This window comes from Moschus berezovskii, chromosome 20, assembly GCF_049115385.1.
Source record: "Moschus berezovskii isolate FMDL1 chromosome 20, NW_MosBer_1.0, whole genome shotgun sequence".
In the NCBI taxonomy this organism is placed as follows: domain Eukaryota; kingdom Metazoa; phylum Chordata; class Mammalia; order Artiodactyla; family Moschidae; genus Moschus; species Moschus berezovskii.
This window is the reverse complement of record NC_142479.1, coordinates 70,396,668-70,418,624: the sequence shown is the minus strand read 5'-3', so window position 1 is coordinate 70,418,624 and position 21,957 is coordinate 70,396,668. Positions and strand designations below refer to the sequence as shown.

The 21,957-nt window shown below is 43.5% G+C and overlaps 1 long non-coding RNA gene across 1 annotated transcript in view; it reads right to left on the bottom strand.

Annotated features, from left to right (window-relative positions):
- The window catches only part of LOC129544770 (uncharacterized), a 245,645-nt gene that overhangs the window by 82,916 nt on the left and 140,772 nt on the right, over positions 1 to 21,957 (bottom strand). Inside the window, exon 2 of the long non-coding RNA XR_008683530.2 lies at positions 9,831 to 9,939. This is a non-coding gene — a long non-coding RNA (uncharacterized LOC129544770). The remainder of the gene's footprint in view (positions 1 to 9,830; positions 9,940 to 21,957) is intronic.

Below are 21,957 nucleotides of genomic sequence, written 5' to 3'. Positions count from 1 at the left end.
CCATTCATTCCCACACGTCCCACCATCTCTCTCTTCTCCCATCCTGGATTTGAAAACTCTCTGGGAAACGTTTCCGATGTCCTGTCACTGCATCTTTCTAAAAATCCAAACTCCTGCTGTGGGTCTCCTTCAGGGGTGGCCTAGATCTCAGGGAGCGAGCGCAGAAAGCCACCCAGGAAGTGTGAAATGTGGGTCCTGAATGTTTTATGACCCTCCCTGTAACGAGGCCTTAACTATAACTTTCTTTTGCACTGCTCCTGGTGGAGATGTTATAGCCGTTTTTAAAAGAACGTTTGCAAAACCTTCAGTTCAGTTTAGTTCAGTTCAGTGCAATACCTTAGTTTGGATTAATTCCACGTGTCCATCTTAGAAAAAGAAAAACATGAGGGTCCAAGTAATGGGTCAACGAGCAAACAGCCTGTGCTTAGGAAAGGAAAGGTGCTGAGTGTAAGGCAGGAGGAGGAACTGAGATTCTGTAGAGGGGGAAGGCAGAAAACTTCTAGGACGGAACTCTGGACGTCGGGTGGAGTCCACCCAATGACGGGAGAGAGCACAGACAACTGAAGACATGCTTTTGTTGTGCGCGATTCGCTCTAAGGATCTACTGGGAGCTGGAATAGGTGTGCGCCTGTGTTTCCTTGGGGGTCGGGGGGAGGGCTGACTCATCTTTATTCTTGCCTAACTAAGGACTCCATCTCTGTGAATCTGGGCACACAGACTGCTTAATGAAATGGAAAACCAAAAAAAAAGTATGTGCCCAGGCAAGAGATGCCACCTTCTACTCATTCCTGATGCATCCAGTTTCTCAACGCAGCCGGCCAAGCTGCAGGATAAAGTACATAGAGTGAAATTATACAGACTTGCAAAAATTCTGATTTGAATTCAGGGTATTAATAGCAGAAGGAATGTTCTTCTGGGACTAATCTAAGTGTTATATTTACCTTTGGTTGGCGAATATTTGCAGCGAGGAATTTCAAATGCAAATATTTTAAAAGCATAGTGTGTTGGTAGAGAGACACTGTGGGCACTTCTGTTTTCCTTAAAAAAAGGTTTTTCTTGACTTTTTATTGGAATCCTAATGAGACCATAATTACGACAGCAAAAGGGGGGGAAATGCAGCTGTTAAAAGCCTGGTGTTACTGTATATATAGTCCTTGCACTAAAAAAAAAATCTGAAGCCATTCTAAGGAGGGGGAAAAAACATGATTTAGCAAAGTAAACGTGGAACACTTTATGTCTGGGTGGGCACAGATTTTTTTTAAAACGTAGATTTCTGAAATTTGGTGGTCATGGTCCTTCATTTTATTTCCATTCTAATTAGTCAACAGTGGGAAAAAAAAAAAAACTCTTGAAAAAAAGGCCAGCCTTTGTTTTTGTCCCTTCCACATGTATCCAGCCTCCCTAAATCTAGGTTTTATGATGTTATGATTATGAAACTAAACACTTTCAGAGGCTAAAGATTCCATTATTTCCTCAGCTACACCCCCACTTAGAAGTGCTGCATGTCTGTGCCTGGAGACAGTGTATCTTTTAACATGGAATGTGGACAGGGAAGGGGTACCTGGTAACAGAGGACTTGTGGTCACAGGGACTTTCGCTTTCTGGTTCAAAGCAGATACCAGCCTTTCTGCTACACTAGACCAAGGGAAGCCTTGCGTCCCTTGAAGAAAGGACCATCATCAATTGGATGCAATTCATTAAAAAAATAAAAAATTAACAGTTCCCAAATGGCACTCTAATTCTTCTGGCCAAGCCCTGGACATAGATTCAAGCAAATGAATGTTTTAGAACAAGGAGAGTGTTCAGAGGAGAGACTAAGCAAAGGTGCTGAGACTGACGGGTCATGAACAGTGCTTGTTAACTAGATAGACATGTTCAACCAGAAGCTGATGGTGGTGGTGGCTGTGGTTTAGTCATTAAGTTGGGTCTGACTCTCGCGACCCCAAGGACCGTGGCCCGCCAGGCTCCTCTGTCCGTGAGATTTCCCGGGCAGGAATACTGGAGTGGGTTGTCTTCTCCTTCTCCAAGAAGTCAGGGTGGAGGTGATCTAACCCGAATCCTCCTCTTTTTCTTCCTCTGATTGAAAGAATGAAGCTCTGAGAATTAGCACAACAGTGGGGGAAACACGCCCCAGCGAAGAAGAGTGAGGCTTCCAAGGACAGAAACAGAGATTCACGGAGCCTGACATGCTCCTGAGCTTCACCAGCACTTCCTCACGGGCATTGCCTCAAGCCTGAGTCCCCTGCGTGGGCATCGGCACCTTCAGGACACGGTTAGGACGAGCACTGAAACTCTCCTCCCATCTCATTGTACCCTGAGAGAGGAAGATGTGGCTAATACACTACATTTATGCCTCAAATGCTCATTAACGTGAGTCTCCGATACAACCACCCCGTCACCTTTCAGACAGGTATCTTAGAAGCCTAAAGTTCTCAGCCCTGGGACAGCTGAATTGCCATCACCGCCAGAGTTTACACAGGGTTGTAAAACAGTGTGTTCCGAGTTTGGTGACTGTGTCTGTTCATATGACAGATGAATAATCCACGCCTGAAGAGCCAGCTGTTGTCAGAGAGCTGCTATCTGGCAGTAAATAGCACAAGAGAGGTGCCTCCAGGATGAGCTGAGGTTCCGTTAGAAGCCTGGGGCTTAATGAAGCATAAAAGTTGCTTTTCACATATTTACTTCCCTAGTGCCTCAGACAGTAGAGAATCCACCTGCATTCAATCCCTGGGTCGGGAAGATCTTCTGCAGAAGGGCATGGCAACCCACTCCAGGATTCTTGCCTGGAGAATTCCATGGACAGAGGAGCCTGGTGGGCTACAGGCCATGGAGTTGCAAAGAGTCAGACACAACTGAGTGACTAACACTTCACATATTGACTAATTGTAGACAGTATTATTTATTTTGAGATGTTTAAACAAGTCTATTTGATAAATGCAGCATATTCATTTTTAATGAATTGTTGCCAGTATTATTCAGATTCTGATACCCCAACCCCACAACAGCTCCCAGTGCCGGAATACATTTCTTTCCCACTCCAAGAATCTTCAATTCAGTTCAGTCACTCAGTCGTGTCCGACTCTTTGTGACCCCATGGACTGCAGCACGCCAGGCCTCCCTGTCCATCACCAACTCCCGGAACTTGCTCAAACTCACATCCATCGAGTTGGTGATGCCATCCAATCATCGTCTCAGCTTCATCTTCAAGCATCCTCTGCGTATCTCCCATGAGCCCCCTTGTCTCAGCTCAAGTTGCCATAATGAAACTCCGTAGACTGGGCAGCTTAAACAATAGGAATGCATCTTCTCGCAGTTCCGGGTGCTCGGAAGTTTGAGGTCAAGGTGGCACCAGGGATGGTGTCTGTGAGACCTCCCTCCTGGGCTGTAGCTGACTCCTCTCTTGCTGGGTCCTCACGTGGACTGTCCTTGATGCCTGTGTTTGGAAAGCACACCCTCTTCCTCCCCTTATACGGCCCCCGAGCCTACTGAATCAGGACCCTCCCCGATGACTTCATTTAGCCTTGAAAGTGAAAGTGTCAGTCATGTCAGGCTCTTTGTGACCCCACGGACTGTAGCCCGCCAGGCTCATAGTTCTGTCCATGGGATTCTCCAGGCAAGAACACAGGAGTGGGTTGCCATATCCTCCCCCAGGGGATCTTCCCGACCCAGGGATCTCCTGGAATCTCCTGCCTTACAGATAGATATTTTTACTGTCTGAACTTACCTCCTAAACGCCCTGTTGCCCATATCAGCCATATATCAGGTCTGAGCTTCGGCATGTTAATTTGGGAGGGGGCACAATTTAGTCCATAGCATCCCCTCCAAATAATGTACAGATTGCATCCATGTCTTGACAATTGCAAATTCCTTCCTTAAGGAAATGCTCACACTACCCAAATGGTGCCAACATCACCCTGAAAGCAGGCACCCAGCACAACTCAGATGCCCCAACAAACCACCTTCAACTCCGACAGAACGTGTTCTCGTCGGCACTCAGATGTCTCTGCGGTTGCCTGTCGCCCCGGCTCACTTCTTTGCTTTAAAAATGGCACACCTCAGACGGTGCTTCTGATTACAAACCTGTCTGGCTCCCAAGTCACAGAACAGCAGCAAATTGTAACTAATCAGTGTTTTATGGCCATAATTAAACCACGCACTTACAAATAAAATGCAACACTTAAAATCAAGTCCCAGTTTCTCAAAGCTGCATTAATATTTATAAAATGATTATTGCAGACAGGCACATTCTTTTACTGCTTATTAGGGCACACAGTATGCACACAGGGGCAGTAAATTCTTAATTATCATAGACGCTGAAGACCACGGTCCTTGGTCCCCCAGCCTCGTCCTGACAGCTTCCCACCTTTCGAGGCCTGTTTTATGGAGAAGCTTCTGGTCTTTTTCACTTCCCTACCTTTCTATCCCCAAGAGATGCTACCTTAAGAGTCACCCTTGAGAGCACACTGGAGGAATTATGAACATCCCTCACAACCCCATGGAACATGTGAAATGAAATGGTTCACCCTTGTCTCAGGGAGGCTCCTCTATGAATTCTGCAGCTCAGGTGATAACAATTTCTCCCCCTCAATGCCCCCCATAGCTGTTTCCACCAGACCACCACCATCGTCTCTTATTAGCCAATATAAGACTTGTAATTTCTCGATGGAATTTTTGTAGGGGTAAAAATCACATACGTATATAATGGAGGTGGGAATTGATTTACATGGCGATAGCATGCACTCTAAAGCAATGCAATATTTTAGAAACAGCCATTAGCCCAAAAGGAAATTTTAAATGGTAACAGTGAACTAACCCCACCAGCTGGCAGCAGAGCAGAGACAGGACAGAACGCTTGGCCAAGTTCACATCCATCTGAGCTCTGAGACTCCACAATCCCAGCCCCTGTGGAGATTCAGGTTCCTTTTATACTTGGCAGGATGTTATTTCCTGATGCACACAGAGTCAGAAAATGGTTTGGGGGGAAGCACTCGCAGGGCTCCAACAGTATCAAATAACTTCTCACAAAATATCTTGATGACCTAACTGGAAATTCATCAGAAATGTACAGATTACATTTACTTCGTGAAAATGTTCTTTTCATAAAATTATGTACTAGGCAATGGCAAGCCACTCCAGTACTCTTGCCTAGAAAATCGCATGGACAGAGGAGCCTGGTGGGCTGCAGTCCATGGGGTCGCTACTAGTCGGACACGACTGAGCGACTTCACTTTCACTTTTCACTTTCACACATTGGAGAAGGAAATGGCAACCCACTCCAGTGTTCTTGCCTGGAGAATCCCAGGGACGGCAGAGCCTGGTCGGCTGCCGTCTATGGGGTCGCACAGAGTCGGATACGACTGAAGCGACTTAGCAGCAGCAGCAGCAGGGGGACCTGTGGGTTTATCCAGTATAAATCTTCCATTATAGATGAAAGTACCAAGGTAAAACGAAATTAGTTGTCTGTGGTTGATCAACTATATGCTCAGAAAAGAAAAAGTTAGCGGACTGGAAAAGCATCATTGTCTCTGTGTAGACGGATTCAGCAAGAACTTGTGTGTATATGTACTTAATAGAAACTGCTGACAGTGGGGCTTCCCTGGTGGCTCAGATGCTAAAGAACCTGCCTGTAATGCAGGAGACCTGAATTCAATCCCTGGGTCAGGAAGATCCCATGGAGGAAGGCATGGCAACCCACTCCAGTATTCTGGCCTGGGAAACCTTGTGGACAGAGGAGCCTGGCGGGCTACAGTCCATGGAGTCGCTAAGAGTCGGACACGACCGAGTGACCAAACACACGCTGACAACGGCAGTGGAGAAAGTGAGAGATCCTGGTTCATGACAACCCTGTGCTGTGAGCTCAGGGCGCTGCAACCCACACCTCCTCCGCACATTTTTTACATCTGGCTGTGGGTGCCGACATGCCCACCGTTAGAATCCTCCTATGGACCTGAGATGTTTCTCACCACGGAAACAGGTAGTATGCAAATAATTGTGCATCCAGAATGAAGACTGAGCTCATTCTCAGAGCAGCAGGGATTAGTGATCCACATGCAAGAGTCAGACAGGGCAAGCAGGTTGACTGGGAAGAAGCGGAGGGAAACCGGAGAGCTCTGGCGTCTCGTCCATCTGCCCAACAGAAAAGAGCAAGGGGGTGCAAAGGATGGGAAGGGCTGGGAGGTGGGACATTTGAGGACTGTGTGGCAGAAACACGAGAAAGGATTTATAAGAGAAAGTCAGAGAGGTGCCAAAAGAGAACCTTTCCTTCTTGGTCATTCAGGAGAGGCTGATGGGCATCTGTTCGATGAATAAGAAATATCAAATTCCTTCTAAGCAAGCAAACTTGAACGAAGATCAGTAGCAATTTAAATAGCAATCTATTTAAGGAGAAGAATATGGCACCTGGGGTCAGGAAAACATGGCAGTATAGCACACATCTCTTAATACACCATCGAATAGCTGCATGTTCTTGAGAAAACCATTAAAAGAGCATCAGAATCTTTCCATGTAAAGCAAGGATAACGTACTTTCCAGGAGTACTTACAAGAACTGTGTCTGACATAAATGCGGCAGATATTCAAGACCTAGTGCATGGAAGAACTAAGGGGGGATTCTCTGCGGCTGGAAACTTACAGCTATAAATGGAACATCCTCAATTGCCGAAGTCCACTCTGAACATTCTGGAAAATCCTCAAAATGGGACTTCCACCATTCTCCTCCCACCCAGTTTCTACACCAGTTTCTTCTTGGCAGCATTAAAACCCCAGAATCTCCCTTTCAGCCCACAAAGTGCCTGACGAGGGTCAATTAGGAGGACGACTGCTTGCGGAAACAATAGGTCACAAGGCCTGGGGGGATCTGGGGAGACAATGTAGGAGATCTCTCCCTTCATCTCCCTCCTTCTGCCCACAATCTTCATTTCCTTCAGAGACGCAGAGCGCCTGGTGCAGTTGAGAGAAAGTGGAGCGCACAGGACTCTCACTCAAGACCTGCTGGTTCCTCCTGGCAGAATTCTGAGCTTCGATGAGACATCAAGGCTCAGCTGGTATTCACAACATCACTTGATATTCACCACAGCATCATCTGTAAAATACACTCAGCTAAGCTTTTGCCACAGGGGACCTGAAATTCGAACATAAGAAGAGAAATGCCAGGAGACCAACACCTGACAGGACCTGGCTTTCAGAAAGGAATTATCTGGGAACTGTGTGCCCACTTTCCAACAGACAGTAAGCACCCAGGAACTATCTGGAAGGATGTGTGCAATTTTGACACGAGAGTTTGGCGGATAACGTGGGCAGGGATGTGGCTAAGGACACAGACTCGCTGGCTCTCATGATTCAGGGAAAAAAACCAATGATGAAATTTTAAAAATTTTCTTTACCTATTTATTTTCTCGCACTATGATTTTATAGTCTTGAAAATGGTGATTTCTTTAAATCATTGATGAACTATATAATATCTAGATTTTACTCTGTAGATTCCCTGATTGTCAAATCTGATCCCTGCATATGTGTTTGGGCGGTCCTGATACACCTCAGATAGAATCCTTATATAGCTTAACATTGTATACAGGTAGTGTAATTGGGTGGGATTTTCAGCATTGGAAAAAAATCTATGACAAACCTAGACAGCGTATTAAAAAGCAGAGACATCACTTCGCCAACAAGGGTCCGTCCAGTCAAAGCTATGGTTTTTCCCATAGTCATTATGGATGTGAGAGTTGGACCATAAAGAAGGCTTAGCACCCGAGAATTGACGCTTTTGAATTGTGGTGCTGGGGAAGACTTTTGAGAGTTCCTTGGAAAGCAAGGAGACCAAACCAGTCAATCTTAAATGGAAAGATTGATGCTGAAGCTCCAGTACTTTGGCCACCTGATGTGAAGAGCCAGCTCACTGAGGAAAGTCCTTAATGCTGAACAGATTGAGGGCAGGAGGAGAAGGGGGTGACAGAGGGTAGGATGGTTGGATGGCATCACCAACTCGATGGACTTGAGTTTGAGCAAACTCCGGGAGATGGTGATGGACAGGGAAGCCTGGTGTGCTGCAGTCCATGGGGTCACAGAGAGTCAGACATGACTTAGCAACTGAACAAAAACAATAATAACAACAAATAGCACGAGTGGATACTTTCAGGTGACCATCTTCAGGTGCCCTAGTCCCCCACACCTATCAGATGACATAAAAAAAGCAGCTTATGGACATCCTAAGGAGTTAGTGGGAGCTATGGGAGGAACTGCCTCCATGTCAGCAGGCTGCCGTCCATCCCAGCAGAGAAGCCACGCGCTGAGCAGACCCCGTCCAGCCTTTTCTGGCGTCCCCAGTGGTTCCCTGCAAACCCACTGGAGCGCCCACAGGCCCCAGCCCCTCCGAGAGCCTTCAAGAGGAACCTTCCCGACTCACCTCGTTGTCTTGAGTTTTACCCGCCACGCGGCTGTGCTCTTGGACCCACCCTCCATCACTGAACTGGAAACAGCGAGTCCTATTCTTGTCTGAAGACACAGCTACGTCTATATCCGTCTGCCTGTCTCTTTCTATACGTAAAACTTTTCAATAGTGAAAGTAAACATACTGTTTGTTGTTAAAACTTAAGGTAGAACATAAAAATTGGGCTTCCATATGTATACAAAACAGATATTTATGAAGATCATAATGTGGATAAAACCCTGCACCTTGTTTTTTCCCTAGAAATGGCACCACAGGTGGTTTTATAATTCTGTGTGCCGATGCATGCTTATATCTCTGTTTTGAGTTCTAGTTCCTTTGGTTTGATGCTTATTCAGACAATTTGTTTAGCTTCTGGCTCCACCGTTCCTTCTTCAGTGTTTTGCCATATTATTCACTCTTGGCTCCAAATCTGCAGATGAAGGCTACCAAGGCTGGGTTCTTACCACAGAAAAACCAATTGAAATGTGCAGTCCTGGATTGGATCCAGGACTTGGAAAAAAAATCATTGTAAGGACTTTACTGAGCCAACAGATGAAAAAGGAACAATCTACATAGATAACAGTATCCATGGTTAAAAACAAAAAACAACCTTCCCCCTGTCCCCCAGGAAAGTAAAAAAAGGTCAGTCAATATTCTTTAACAGTGGAACTGAATATCCTTATTATTAAAAGAAAACATACACTTCAGGATTTAGAGTTAAAGGAGCAGAATTTCTATAACTCACTCTCAAATAGTTAAAAACATAGATAAAGTATAAATGGTAAAATGGTGACAACTGATACATTTGAGTAGAAGGAATATAGGAACTTTTCTTGAAACTTTTCTATGTGCTGTAATTATACCAAAATAAATATAAAATTAAATGCCAACTCCTGAATGAATTTAAGCAAAATGAGCAAGTAAATCAAGACAAACAAAACCAGAAGGAGAGAGAGAGAAAGGATATTTTTGTCTGATGGTCCATCTTCGCCCCTTGAAGTTGAAATTAAGCATATCGGGATAAAAGTCCCTCAGAAGTCATCAAGTACAATTCATCTCACTTGGAAAACAAAAGCAAACGTAGTTGCTTTTTCTAAAACAATGCATTTCCAGTTCTCTGTCTTAAACACTACACAGGCCTTGATCTCTGTTGCTGGGAAATGAATGAAATTTAGTTGCTTGAGATTTCTCTACTCCAGAATTTGTATTAAAATTTACCAAAAAGATAATGAGCAAGATCTTAATTTCTTATAATTGAAATAAGAGATGACAGACAGCTCAGTTCAGATTCCAGATGTCATAAAATCCTTTCTAAAATGAACGGTAGGCAGACGGAAACATAACACACAAACACACACACACACATACACACACTCACACACACACACACATACACACACTCTTACCTTTAAGCCAAGACGACAGACAGTTTCATTTTTTAAGGACTGGTATCATGTGGACAGTTTATGGTTTTCAGTAACACAGCAATATTTGCTATGTGTATAATAGCAGCATCTAAAATGACATAATAAAAAAAGAATTATCTGTGATTAGAAGTGAACTGCTAAAACTACTCTGGTCAGTGCCAAAAATCAAGAGAGTTTATTATTTCAGTAGCTGCAGTGAAAAACCCCTCTGGGCGCCTAGAAAACCTACCCCCTGAGTTTTTCACCCATCCTCCTCACTGACACGGTAATGGGCTTTGTTAAATTCAAAGACAGTTACGTCAGCAATCTGTGGTCTCTCGTGGATTTTCCAGGCCTATAAAGCACGCAAATTATACCCAAATATTGGCCTGAAAAATTAGTAAGCTATAGGGTTTGTGTTATTTTAGCCAAGCTTTACTGGAGTAAAAGAAACTCAGGGACCCTAAAACTCAGTAGTTCCTTCACTGCTTTATTATTTTCTTTTTTGGTGGGCTGATCTGATATGTTAATGCTGGGTTTTTTTCTCTTCTTTCTTTGTTTCTTCGTTATTACATGATTTTTATTATTTTTGTCTTGCTTGCTTTTCTTTGACACCCAAGGACAATTTTGGCAGCTGTTAATTAACATTGCATTTCTTGCACCTTTATAAAACTCTGTTCTTTGGCTTTTGCTTAGAATTGAGTGAATAAAAAAATATCTAAAGTTATCTTACATTTCTAGAATTGCCCATGAATATCCTTGAATGCTATAATGCCCGTGTTACAACTCGCAGATACCTGGCAGGCGCTGTATCGAAACAATTCCATACGTGAGTGTGAAACTACAGTTGAATGGAGTCATAGCTTCAGGCCAGGCCAGGTAAGAAGCCTGCAGTGACTAAACTACTAACTTCACAGCTACGAGAGTGAACCTCTGCAGTAATTTAATGACCAAAAGCACTCGAACAAGGAAAAGCCTGAATCGTCACCAGATCAGCACTTAGAAGTTTTGCTCTCCTGTGGCCAGTTTCTTTTTGCCCTTTAAATTTGATGATACTTTTGGACTTTACAGTAAAAGGCAAGTATGGAAAATCATCACATCTACACAGCAGAAGGAGTTAAGCTGAACATCCTTATAAACAGCCACCCCAGGAAGCCTCCTTGTCTCCCATTCCCATCTCAACTCCTCCATCTCCATAAAGAACCATCATTCTGACTTTTATAGCAATAAAGACACAAGGAAGTACTTGCTATAAAAGTCAGGACAGTGGTTATTTGTGGCCAGATTGTTAAGCCTCATCTTCTTCACTGGAGTACTGAGAGGGACGGTAGTAGCACTAATGAACACACAGTGGTGTTTGGACAAGCAATGCACAATACACACACACACAGACACACACACAAGATAGCATGTCCAGGAGTCCTCCAAGCTATAAAGCTCTCTACCAAGAGAAATCATTCTTATTTGACTTAGAGTCTCGGGTAGGGGGTCTGGAGCCCAACCTAACTATAACCCGCGAATCTGACGAGATGTATTGCTAAGAGCTCTTGTCATTCATATTTATGTGCGGGGAGCTGCAGGGAGCTGGGCTCCAAAGTTTTTCATAAGGTTATTTATCCAGTAGGCAGATAATTATAAGTAGCAATGGGGAAACATAATTGATAACAAATATGTGTTTACTTTAGACTACTGATACTTTGATATGACTTTTTCCACTAGACCTCCACATATTTTCCGCACTTCTGATATTTAATGTTCATAATTTAATTCCCACAAACACTAGTGCCGAGCTCCGAAGGTCAAAAATCCAAAAAGGAAAAGGAGACTTGGCTGAATAAGGTTATTTCCATAGTTAATCAGGAGCTGAAGCCCAGGAGAAATGCAAATCGCTGTGATTCCAGAGAGGGAACAGTAGTATAGTCTTTGGCCAGCATTCACACCCCCAGAGACGAACAAAAGCTCTGACTTTCTTCCCTTGAACTTCTTTTGTGTATGTGATCTTACTCGGTTTCAGCTTTCAAGTTTATAGAAATAATCTTCTGGGTGAACCAAGGTCAAAACAGCAACCTGGGGTTTAACTGCTGATCAAGCAAACAGGATGTCCAAATATTTCCCCAAAGCAATAAACCATCAGTTAATGGTGTCATTCCCACCCACAATGCCCTCTTAGACCAACAGGAAATGTACCTTCATTCGCTGCCCATGTGCAGGAGGAGCCATTTTAAACACTATATTAAAGTGATCGCAGTAGGATTTCTAGCTCCAACTAAGGAAGGTAATTTTCCGGGAATTAACAGGGTCGGTGTCTCCCCAACTGCCTAACTCTCTTTCCCTCAGTTGTTACCGGATCCTGGGGGCCCCTTTATTTTAAAATAGCAGCAGGAAGTACTAGAGAAGGATAGCAGGCTAGAATTTAGACGACTCTGTTGTTCTTATTGTTTCAGTTGCTAAGTCGTGTCCAACTCTTTTGCGACACCATCGATTGCAGCGCACCAGGCTCCTCTGTCCACGGGATTCTCCAGGCAAGAATACTGGAGTGGGTTGCCATGCCCTCCTCCAGGGGATCTTCCCGACCCAGGGATAGAACTCATGTCTCCTGCATTGCCTGCATTGGCAGGTGAGTTCTTCACCACTGAGCCACCTGGGAAGCCTTGACTTTAGTCCAATTTCTGTCTCTATGTGGTTATTTTACAGGTCACTTTAAAATAATGAACAGAATTCTAAGAGACTTGATTTAAATTCTGAACACTATTATGATTTATAACCTCCTCACATGATAAAAGGCTTTGCTGTAAGTTATAAAGGGTGTGAAAGAGTTAGTTGCTCAGTCATGTCTGACTCTTTGTGACCCCATGGACTATAGCCCACCGGGCTCCTCAGTCTATGGAATTCTCCAGGCAAGAATACTGGAGTGGGTCGCCATTCCCTTCTCCAGTGGATCTTCCCAACCCAGGGATCCAACCCAGATCTCCTCCACTGCAGGCAGGCTCTTTACATTCTGAGCCACCAGGAAAGCGGTGTATCACCAAAATAAACCGTGGTGAGGATGAAGGAAAGTGGAAAAACAACAGCGAAAAGCGGGTTGGAGGCGTTGGGTAAAATCTTGGTGGGTGTGCACTAAGGAACATCTAAGAGATATCAAACAGGACTTGAAAGACTGACACTCTCATGGTGCTTCGCTAACGCCTGGACAGTACCACTCATCTCACTAAGCTGTGAGGGGTGTTTTGTTAAGAGCTATCTTGGTTCACGTTGGATCACAAAGTTGAAGCTATTCTTTTCAGATCTCCACACCTGATAAAACTACTTAACACGTACTGAGCTGTTATAGCCTTAAGTCCGGAATCTTTTGATGTTCCTAGACCAAATTCCCTTTTCCCCAGATCTTAGTTTTATGTTGTTTTTCTTTTTTTAATCCCTTACGTAGCCTCAGTGAATCTCGTGTTCACATGCTCATTTTCCTATTGGGTCATTTTCAAACTTCTCATTGATTTATAGTTATTTATAAATTCTTGATATGAACTCATTACTACTTATAACTTCTAATTATATTGATTTTGTTTGCTAATGGCTACATTTTATTGAAATTATGTTTTACACTTTAAATAGTATGAGTTTGAAATATGTAAAAATATTTAGAAATCTTTTAAAAATGTGGTTTATTTCTTTTCTTATTTAAGTATTCCTAACCCGAGGTCAAAGATATTTTCTTATGATTAAAGAAAAAATGTTTCACATATGCATGTGTCTACTCTGTCTAGAAGTGTCTCTTGTATTGTATTTAATATCATGTCTTTTTCCCAAATCAGTCAACTGAGAGCCACTTATGAAGCAGTTTATTTTCCCCAGCTAGTTTTTAACGTGATACACTGAGCTTCCAAACATGTGTTAGATCTTTTTCTGACCCTATTCTCCCATACTGGTTTGCCTTTACTCCTATGCAATATCAAAAAGCTTTAATTACTATAGTGTTAAAAATATATTGATATCTATTGTGTGCTTCCATTTTATTACTATTTTTCAAAATTATACTTGGTAATTTTGGTCCTTTGGGAGTTTCTTATTAAGAATGTTAGGACTTGCTTCCCTGGACTTCCCTGCTGACTCAGACAATAAAGAATCTGCCTGTAGTGCAGGAGATGCAGATTCAATTCCTGGGTTGGGAAGATCCCCTGGAGGAGGAAATAGAAGCCAACACCAGTATTCCTGCCTGGAGAATTCCATAGACAGGGGAGCCTGGCGGGCTACCGTCCATGGGATCGCAAAGAGTCGGACATGACTGAGTGACTAACACTTTCACTTTCAGGATGTGCTTATCAAGTTCCATAATAAATATGCTGGAATTTTCATTGGAATTAAAGTTAATTTATTAGCTAATTTGGAGAAAAGTCAAACTTTTATGACACTGTTGTTTTCACGTCCATGAATATGGTACAGTTTATCATTCAATTGGCAGTTTTTCTGCGACACTTATTCCTAGATACATTATGCATCTATTTTTCTCACTGTTTATTATAGGTGTACAAAATACTAATGATTTGTTTTTCTTGAGCATTCATTGGCAACCTTCTTGAATTTTTGTAAATTCCAATAGTTTATTGAATTTCTGGATTTTTTTTTCTAGTGGACAATTATATGTAATTAGATCTATGATAAGTCAGGAAAAAAAGACAAATATCACATATTATCATTTAGGTATGGGATTTTAAAAATGATACAAATGAACTTACTTACAAAACAGAAACAGACTCACAGGCGTAGAAAACAAACGTAAGGTTACCAAAGGGGAGAGGAGGAGGGGAACATTTGGATTTTGGAATTAACAGATATCTGTCACTATACATAAAACAGATGGACAACAAGGAGCTACTGTGCATCACAGGAGCCCCACTCAACATCATGCAATAACCTGTAATGGAGAAGAATCTGGAAAAGAACACATACATCTATTTACACACTTATCTGAACCACTTTTCTGTACACCTAAAACCAACACAACACTGTAAAGCAACTATCCTTGAATAAAATGCAAAAACGCAAAACAAGGCTGAATCTCTTCCCCTCACAATTCAGAATCCCAGCTCTGCACATGAAATTCTAAGCAAGTTTATGGAAGGAGCTTGATTCTTGCTATCGTCTCACATAATCTCTAGCCCTGTGCTTTGATGTAAAATAGGTTTTGATAAAATTGCTGAGCTGTTATTAACAGAGAAATACAGCAGTGATTATTCCTGATTTGGGAAGAATGCTTAGGTGCTTCTCTTTTATTATCTCACTGAGAATTAAATTCATGTCCTGATAAACTATTGTTCTACCTATTTGTCACAAAAAAATACGTGCCCATCTGAAAAGTTATCACAGGGTTAACTAGGGAAAAACTTTAGCACCAGCCATTTTAATAGAGAGATAAGTCAAAAATGAACAGATTCGATCTTGTCTAGCCCTACTGTTTAAATCTGAAAAGAAGGAAAGAGCAATAATGGAAACACCTACATCTCGTCCTGGTGAATTAATCTCACCCCCAACACACACGCACACGTAACTGGCTCCATGATTTATATGGTGTGCTTTGCACTACTTTCCTACCCACTCACAATATTACAAATATTAATCATTTTCCATGGTCAATTATAGGGATTATAGCCTTGTGCTGTGTATGCTCATAAGAAATATGACATCAAATGGAAACACGGTCTGCTTTTTGTTTCCCTCACCCCACCCCCAGCTGCTCATAGATCATATTTTGATCTCTAAGAGAAAGGAACATGGATATCTCAGTAAAGTTAGGTGAGAAAAGCAAAGGGTAGACAAAATTAGATGAAAAGAGAAAATGCCTCTTGGAAAAAGTAAATCACACAAAAACTCCCAGAGCATGAATATTTTTCATGCGTGGACCCCAGGTTCAAGATATCAGAGGGCAATGTCCATATCAAGCTACTGAAACCAAGAAAGCAACAGCTGAAAGCCTACTGAAGTCAAAGACAGTGGAGTCACTGGTTTCTCTAAGGCTCAGCACTTGTACCAGCCTTGCTTTAAATGTGATCCGAGACGGTGTCTCTGCTCTCCAGATGAACTCTGGTAGGGGGATGAACCGAAGGCGGATGAAGCGGCAAAGCAAGCAGATGCGAGATCCTTCAAGAAGGAGCTCGTGTTCCTTTGTACGTAGTCAGTGAAAAAATCCCTACACTGTTCCTCAGTGTCGCAGCCGGACGCGTAAATTACATATTTTTGTTCAGCAGAATCAGAAATTCAGAAACTATGTCGGATTTGAGTAAATAGGACCAACTTCTTAACATGCCAGCAGTTCAGGCAATGATATATGGAACGCTGTGTATCATCAGGATAAACAAGGTTGATCTGCAGTAGGGAATAATCCCAGCACTCAGTGGGTAATAAAGACAATGAAACCGTACCTTTTGCTCACCCTACGCAGTGCGTAGAGGAAAGATTAGCAGGGGAATTTGTGCATCACAGTTAAAGGGAGATGTCGGCTAAAGGCCACTCCATCTTAATAAGTACTTGTGGGGCCACCCAGGCAGGAGAAGGGGGAATGGAACACCACACCCCAGGTCTCAGAGTTTCTGCCTGTAAGTGACACACACCACGTGTGTTCCTATTTCAGGGCTTAAACTCAGAAGGAGCAAGGACCTGTAATCTTACCATGTGCCAAGAAAAAAAGAAGAGCTGGAATAAATGATAGCAGCCTTAATGACCTCATTCCACTTGATAAAACTTGCCTAAGTCATATTCTTCACTATCGTGTGCTTAGTCACTCAGTCCTGTGGGACTCTGCAACCTCGTGTGTGTCTGTGTGTGTGTGTGTCTGTGTGTGTGAGAGTCTGTGTGTAATTTTTTAAGTCCCTCCTCCACTCTTCGGCATCCCCTGCGGTGACCTGCCGCCTGGCCTGTTATTATTTCTTTACTAAAGACTCAGAGAACCGTATGGTTTGGCTCCTTCCAGAAAAATGAATTTGCTGCAAAAACTTTTTTATTTTGCCTTTTATTCTGTCATGGGTAAGAGAGACTGTCTGAGTAGTGGAGGGAGCTATTATATTTCTCTGGCATTTGTCAGTGACTGAGAAACCTGAGGGCTTCCCAGTGGTAAAGAATCTGCCTGCAATGCAGGAGACCCTGCTTCAATTCCTGGGTTGGGAAGATCCGCTGGAGAAGGGATAAGCTACCCACTCTAGTATTCTTGGGCTTCCCTTGTGGTTCAGCTGGTAAAGAATCCGCCTGCAATGTAGACTTGGATTCGATCCCTGGGTGGGGAGAAGGGAAAGGCTACCTGCTCCAGTATTCTGACCTGGAGAACTCCATGGACTATAAACCTGAAGCCTCAGTGCCACAAGATTTTCAAGCCAAGAACCCTTGCATGACACTTATAACAGCTTACGTCAGTGTGTACAGTAACAATCACATCTATATTTGGAGAATTAGCTAAGTGCTTCAGAGCAGGCCTTCATGGAACCAAGGAGTCAGAAATCACCATGTCCAAGTTACAGAACTAGAAACAGGGGTCAACAGAAAACGTAAACTTCAAGAAGCCAGTCCTCCAGACCCTCCAGTTTCAAGGGCCATTCTATCACTGTTTACCTACGGAGAGGCCATTAGGTTACAATAGCCCATGAGTTTTCATAAATTACAGAAGTGCTCATCACTATTGGCTGCAGTAGTGGATAAAAGTAACAGGACGTTGCAAGGAAACCTAAATCAACCTGTTTCCTTCAAGATTCCAGAGGAAATCGGGGATGTACTGTATCAGTGAATATCTCTTTGGCCATTCTTCTAAAATTGAAAGAAAATAAAAGTCACTCAGTTGTGTTCCACTCTTTGTCCATGGAGTTCTCCAGGCCAGAATACTGGAGTGGGCAGCTTTCCCTTCTCCAGGGGACCTTCCCAACCCAGGGATTGAACCTAGGTCTCCCGCACTGCAGGCAGATTCTCTACCAGCTAAGCCACCAGGGAAACCCAAGAATACTGGAGTGGGTAGCCTATCCTTTTTTTAGTGAATCTTTCCGACCCAGAAATCGAACCGGGGTCTCCTGCACTGCAGGCGGATTCTTTACCAACTGAGCTATCAGGGAAACCCTTTTAAAGTTGAGGAGGTGCTATTTATTTTGGAAGTAAGAAAAATATCATTACTAAAACATAGAGATATTTCCTGCGCTTCTTTCTATGTTATTTTAACCCGTGGCAAATAGGTAATATTTCCATGATCACCATCATTCTTACGCATACTTTTAATACTGTTCAAAATGTTACAGTAGTGGAGAAAGCACTGGGCTAACAAGCTGACTGGCGTCGACCACTGTCCCTAGGGAACTTATCACCTGAGCCAAGTCTGATACCAGGTCCCAGATGTGAAGAGAAGTGGGAAGGGTAGACTCTGGTGCATAAGCAGTGAGGGACTTTTTCGAGGTTATTGGCCTCATCTACCTGCTTCTAGATACAACCATCCCTGGGCACTGCCTTTTCAACTGACTTTCAGTTCAGTTCAGTTCAGTCGCTCAGTCGTGTCCGACTCTCTGCGACCCATGAATCACAGCACGCCAGGCCTCCCTGTCCATCATCAAATCCCGGAGTTCACTCAAACTCATGTGCATCAAGTTGGTGATACCATCCAGCCATCTCATTCTCTGTCGTCCCCTTCTCCTCCTGCCCCCAATCCTTCCCAGCATCAGACTCTTTTCCAGTGAGTCAGCTCATCGCATGAGGTGGCCAAAGTGTTTGGAGTTTCAGCTTTAGCATCAGTCCTTCCAATGAACACCCAGGATTGATCTCCCCTAGAATGGACTGGTTGGATCTCCTTGCAGTCCAAGGGACTCTCAAGAGTCTTCTCCAGCACCACAGTTCAAACGCATCAATTCTTCGGCGCTCAGCTTTCTTCACAGTCCAACTCTCACATCCATACATGACCACTGGAAAAACCATAGCCTTGACTAGACGGACCTTTGTTGGCAAAGTAATGTCTCTGCTTTTTAATATACTATCTAGGTTGGTCATAACTTTCCTTCTAAGGAGGAAGCATCTTTTAATTTCATGGCTGACTTTCAGAATGTTCCAATTATTAAGGACAAGCCAGTTTACATTCAGATCATAAATCCTCATTTTCTGCAACTTTTTAAAAATCCTGCCCTCTATGGAGAAGTGGAAGTGAGGAGAAAAGACTGTGTGTGTGCACATGCGCACATGTGTGCAGCCGTGTCAAACTCTTTCATGACCCGTGGACAGTAGCCCGCCAGGCTCCTCTGTCCATGGGATTTCCCAGGCAAGAATACTGGAATAGGTTGCCATTGCCTTTTCTAAGGGATCTTCCCAGACCAGGGATAGAAAGTGCATCTCTTGTGTCTCCTGCATTGGCAGGTGGATTCTTTACCACTGAGCCCCCTGGCAAGCCCCTACTGTGCCTGTAACCTGTCCGTGATAGAACTCCCATGCCTGGAACTGTCCCTCATTAAAAGAAAAAAAAGACAGAGAAGAGCAGAAAGCACATCTTTATAACAGCTTTCTGTTCGTGTCCTTGCTCACACCTGATCTGAGAAGCCCTCTGACAAATTATTTCACTGGTCTTGGCTTTCCAACAGCACAAGATCAAAGTCTCTGCATCTCTGGATTAATGTCTCTGCATAAGTAAATTCGGCACTGATACACTTTAGGGCTAGGTGAAGAACCTTTGGCTTAAGCAGCAAAACTGACTTGTTATTTTTTACAGAAGCTGACTTGGAATATTACAATGGGGGGGGGGGTGGAACCAGCCAAGAATTTTGTGATATTTATGCTTAGAGGCTGAGCCAGCAGGACAGCATTTATGAGGCTTTTCCAAGCGAAGTCCACCGATCATCAGTAGACGGCTCTGCTGAACATTCTGTATTTCTCATCGTTTATGGGATCCCTGTTGGCCCCAGAGTGCTGTCTGAGAGTCGGGAACGTGAGACATAAATCTTTGCTGGTCCTTTTCAATGAGACGTCAGTTGTCTCAAGAGAGAGTGGCCCTGGGTCAGTTCCTCGTAGGAACCCAAGGAACAGTGGAATAGAGAGGACAGGCCATGGTTGCCCTCAGAGGATGGATAGCCTTCCTCTAGGCCTGATTCTTCTTTTCAGGGTACAAATATTTCTTTCCTAATTGCCAAGTCTGACTTAAGCCTTATTCTTGGAGGAACCAGGTTTTTGTGAAATGGAAGCCTGCAGCCTTGAGGCTCCTCTTTCCCCTCCTTCTCTCTGACCATTGCCCTCTGTCTCTGCAGCTTATGCACGTAAAACTCGTACTATATCATCTTACATGGGTTATTTCCTAGCTTTTTAATGTATTATTTTTCCCACAAAAGAGTATATTTCCTGAATATCTGACTCATGTTCATAACCTACTCACCTATTATTTTTCAAAATCTCTGCTGATAATAACTGCATCATAAATAATCATTGACTATACGTGTGAATAATTTTGGCTTCTTAAAACAGTTCATTGACAACCCTTAAAAACATAACCAGGAGATGATGGACTTCCATTGCCCCCTGGAGAGAAGGCTAAGTCTTTAACATCCTCCCCTTAACTCTTTCTAGTCTCTCTGCCCATGTGATGGACTGAGTGTTTCTGTCCCATCAAAACCCAAGCTGAAGTCTTAACCTCCAGTGTGATGGTATCGGGAACGAGGGCCTCTGGGAGGTGATCAGGTCCTGAGGGTTGCAGAGTCCCCTTGCTCTTTCTTCCACACAGGGACACAGTGAGGACACAGGCATCGTTGGAACAGGGAGAAGGTCCTCCCCAACACCTTGATCCTGGGACTCTCGACCTTCAGAACAGTTAGAAACAACGTTCTGCTGTTTAAGACACTTCAACTATGGCACTTCGTCATAGCGGCCCAAGTGGAGTAAGACATCCCGGAATCCCGCAACGGGCCTCGCGTTCGTGGCGACACGAACATCTTCCTACTCCCCAAGAAGAGAGGGGATGCCCCTCTGTAACTCTGGAAGCCTTTTCTGGCTTTTCCACTTGTGAGCTTGAATTTACCCTTCAAGTCACAGAGCACACCTTACTTCCTTTATACATCCTTATTTGATCCCCCACAGGAACCTTCATGAGTCCTCAAGCAACACTTTGCAACTGTCTTTACCACATCAACAATCACACTCTAAGTGTTACACTGTGGTTATTTATTTCCCAGGCACGCCACCTCTCTCTCTCTCTCACACACACACACACACACAAATAGCATGCACATCTTCCTGAGCGTAGACATTAAGCACGGAGCATGATACCCGAAAAATAATTTACTAAATATATTTATGCAGCATGTATTTGTGGAATGAAAGACTAAAATAATAATGAATGGATGGATGGGTGGATGGGACAGGTAAGAATTTAGAGATTTAACAAAAGGTCGACCTGAGTTTGAATCCTGTTTGAACTAGTTCTAGCTTCTGATCTTAGGCAAGTTCCTTGTCTTTCTCAACCTTCAGTTTTCCACCTCTAAAACGGAGTCACAGAAATACTTTCATAATAGGGTTTCGATAAAAGTTACACAAATTAATTCATGGAAACTCTTGGCAGTATCTGGACGATGAGGAAGAAATTGGGGGGGAAAAAAAAGGATGAAGAAGGAGGTAAAGAGCAGGAGGGTAAAGCAGAAGAAAAGGTGGGAGAGAGAAAAAGGAGAAAAGCAGTGAAAGGAGACGAAGGAAAAGCAGCAGCGGTAAAATGGACCTTCACCAGAGGGAGCGGAGAGGCAAGAACAAGGCAGGCGAGACCCACCGAGCCAGATGACAGCCCTGCCCAGGGCCCCGCCCTGAGCTGGATGGGAAGGAAAAAGAAAGAGCCATATCATCCATTTGAATATCCTTTCAGCTTGCACGGATGTTCAAAAGACTGGACGGGTACTTAAAAGAAAAATCAGTTACAATGTTAAGCAATAAATGTATGAGGGGGTTTGGTCTCTTTTCAAATATTGTAACAATAAATGAAAATGTCACTGAAAGTTAGGACTCTCGTGGTGTATTTCATTGGGCAGGACACCCACAGTGAGGGCAGAGCATCAAAGGGCTATTCCTAAGACAAAACTGTCCTAAGTGTGGGAGGAGCCTGAGGAAGCTTGCCATAGGAGGATGTTTATCACCACAGTATGTTGCCCAC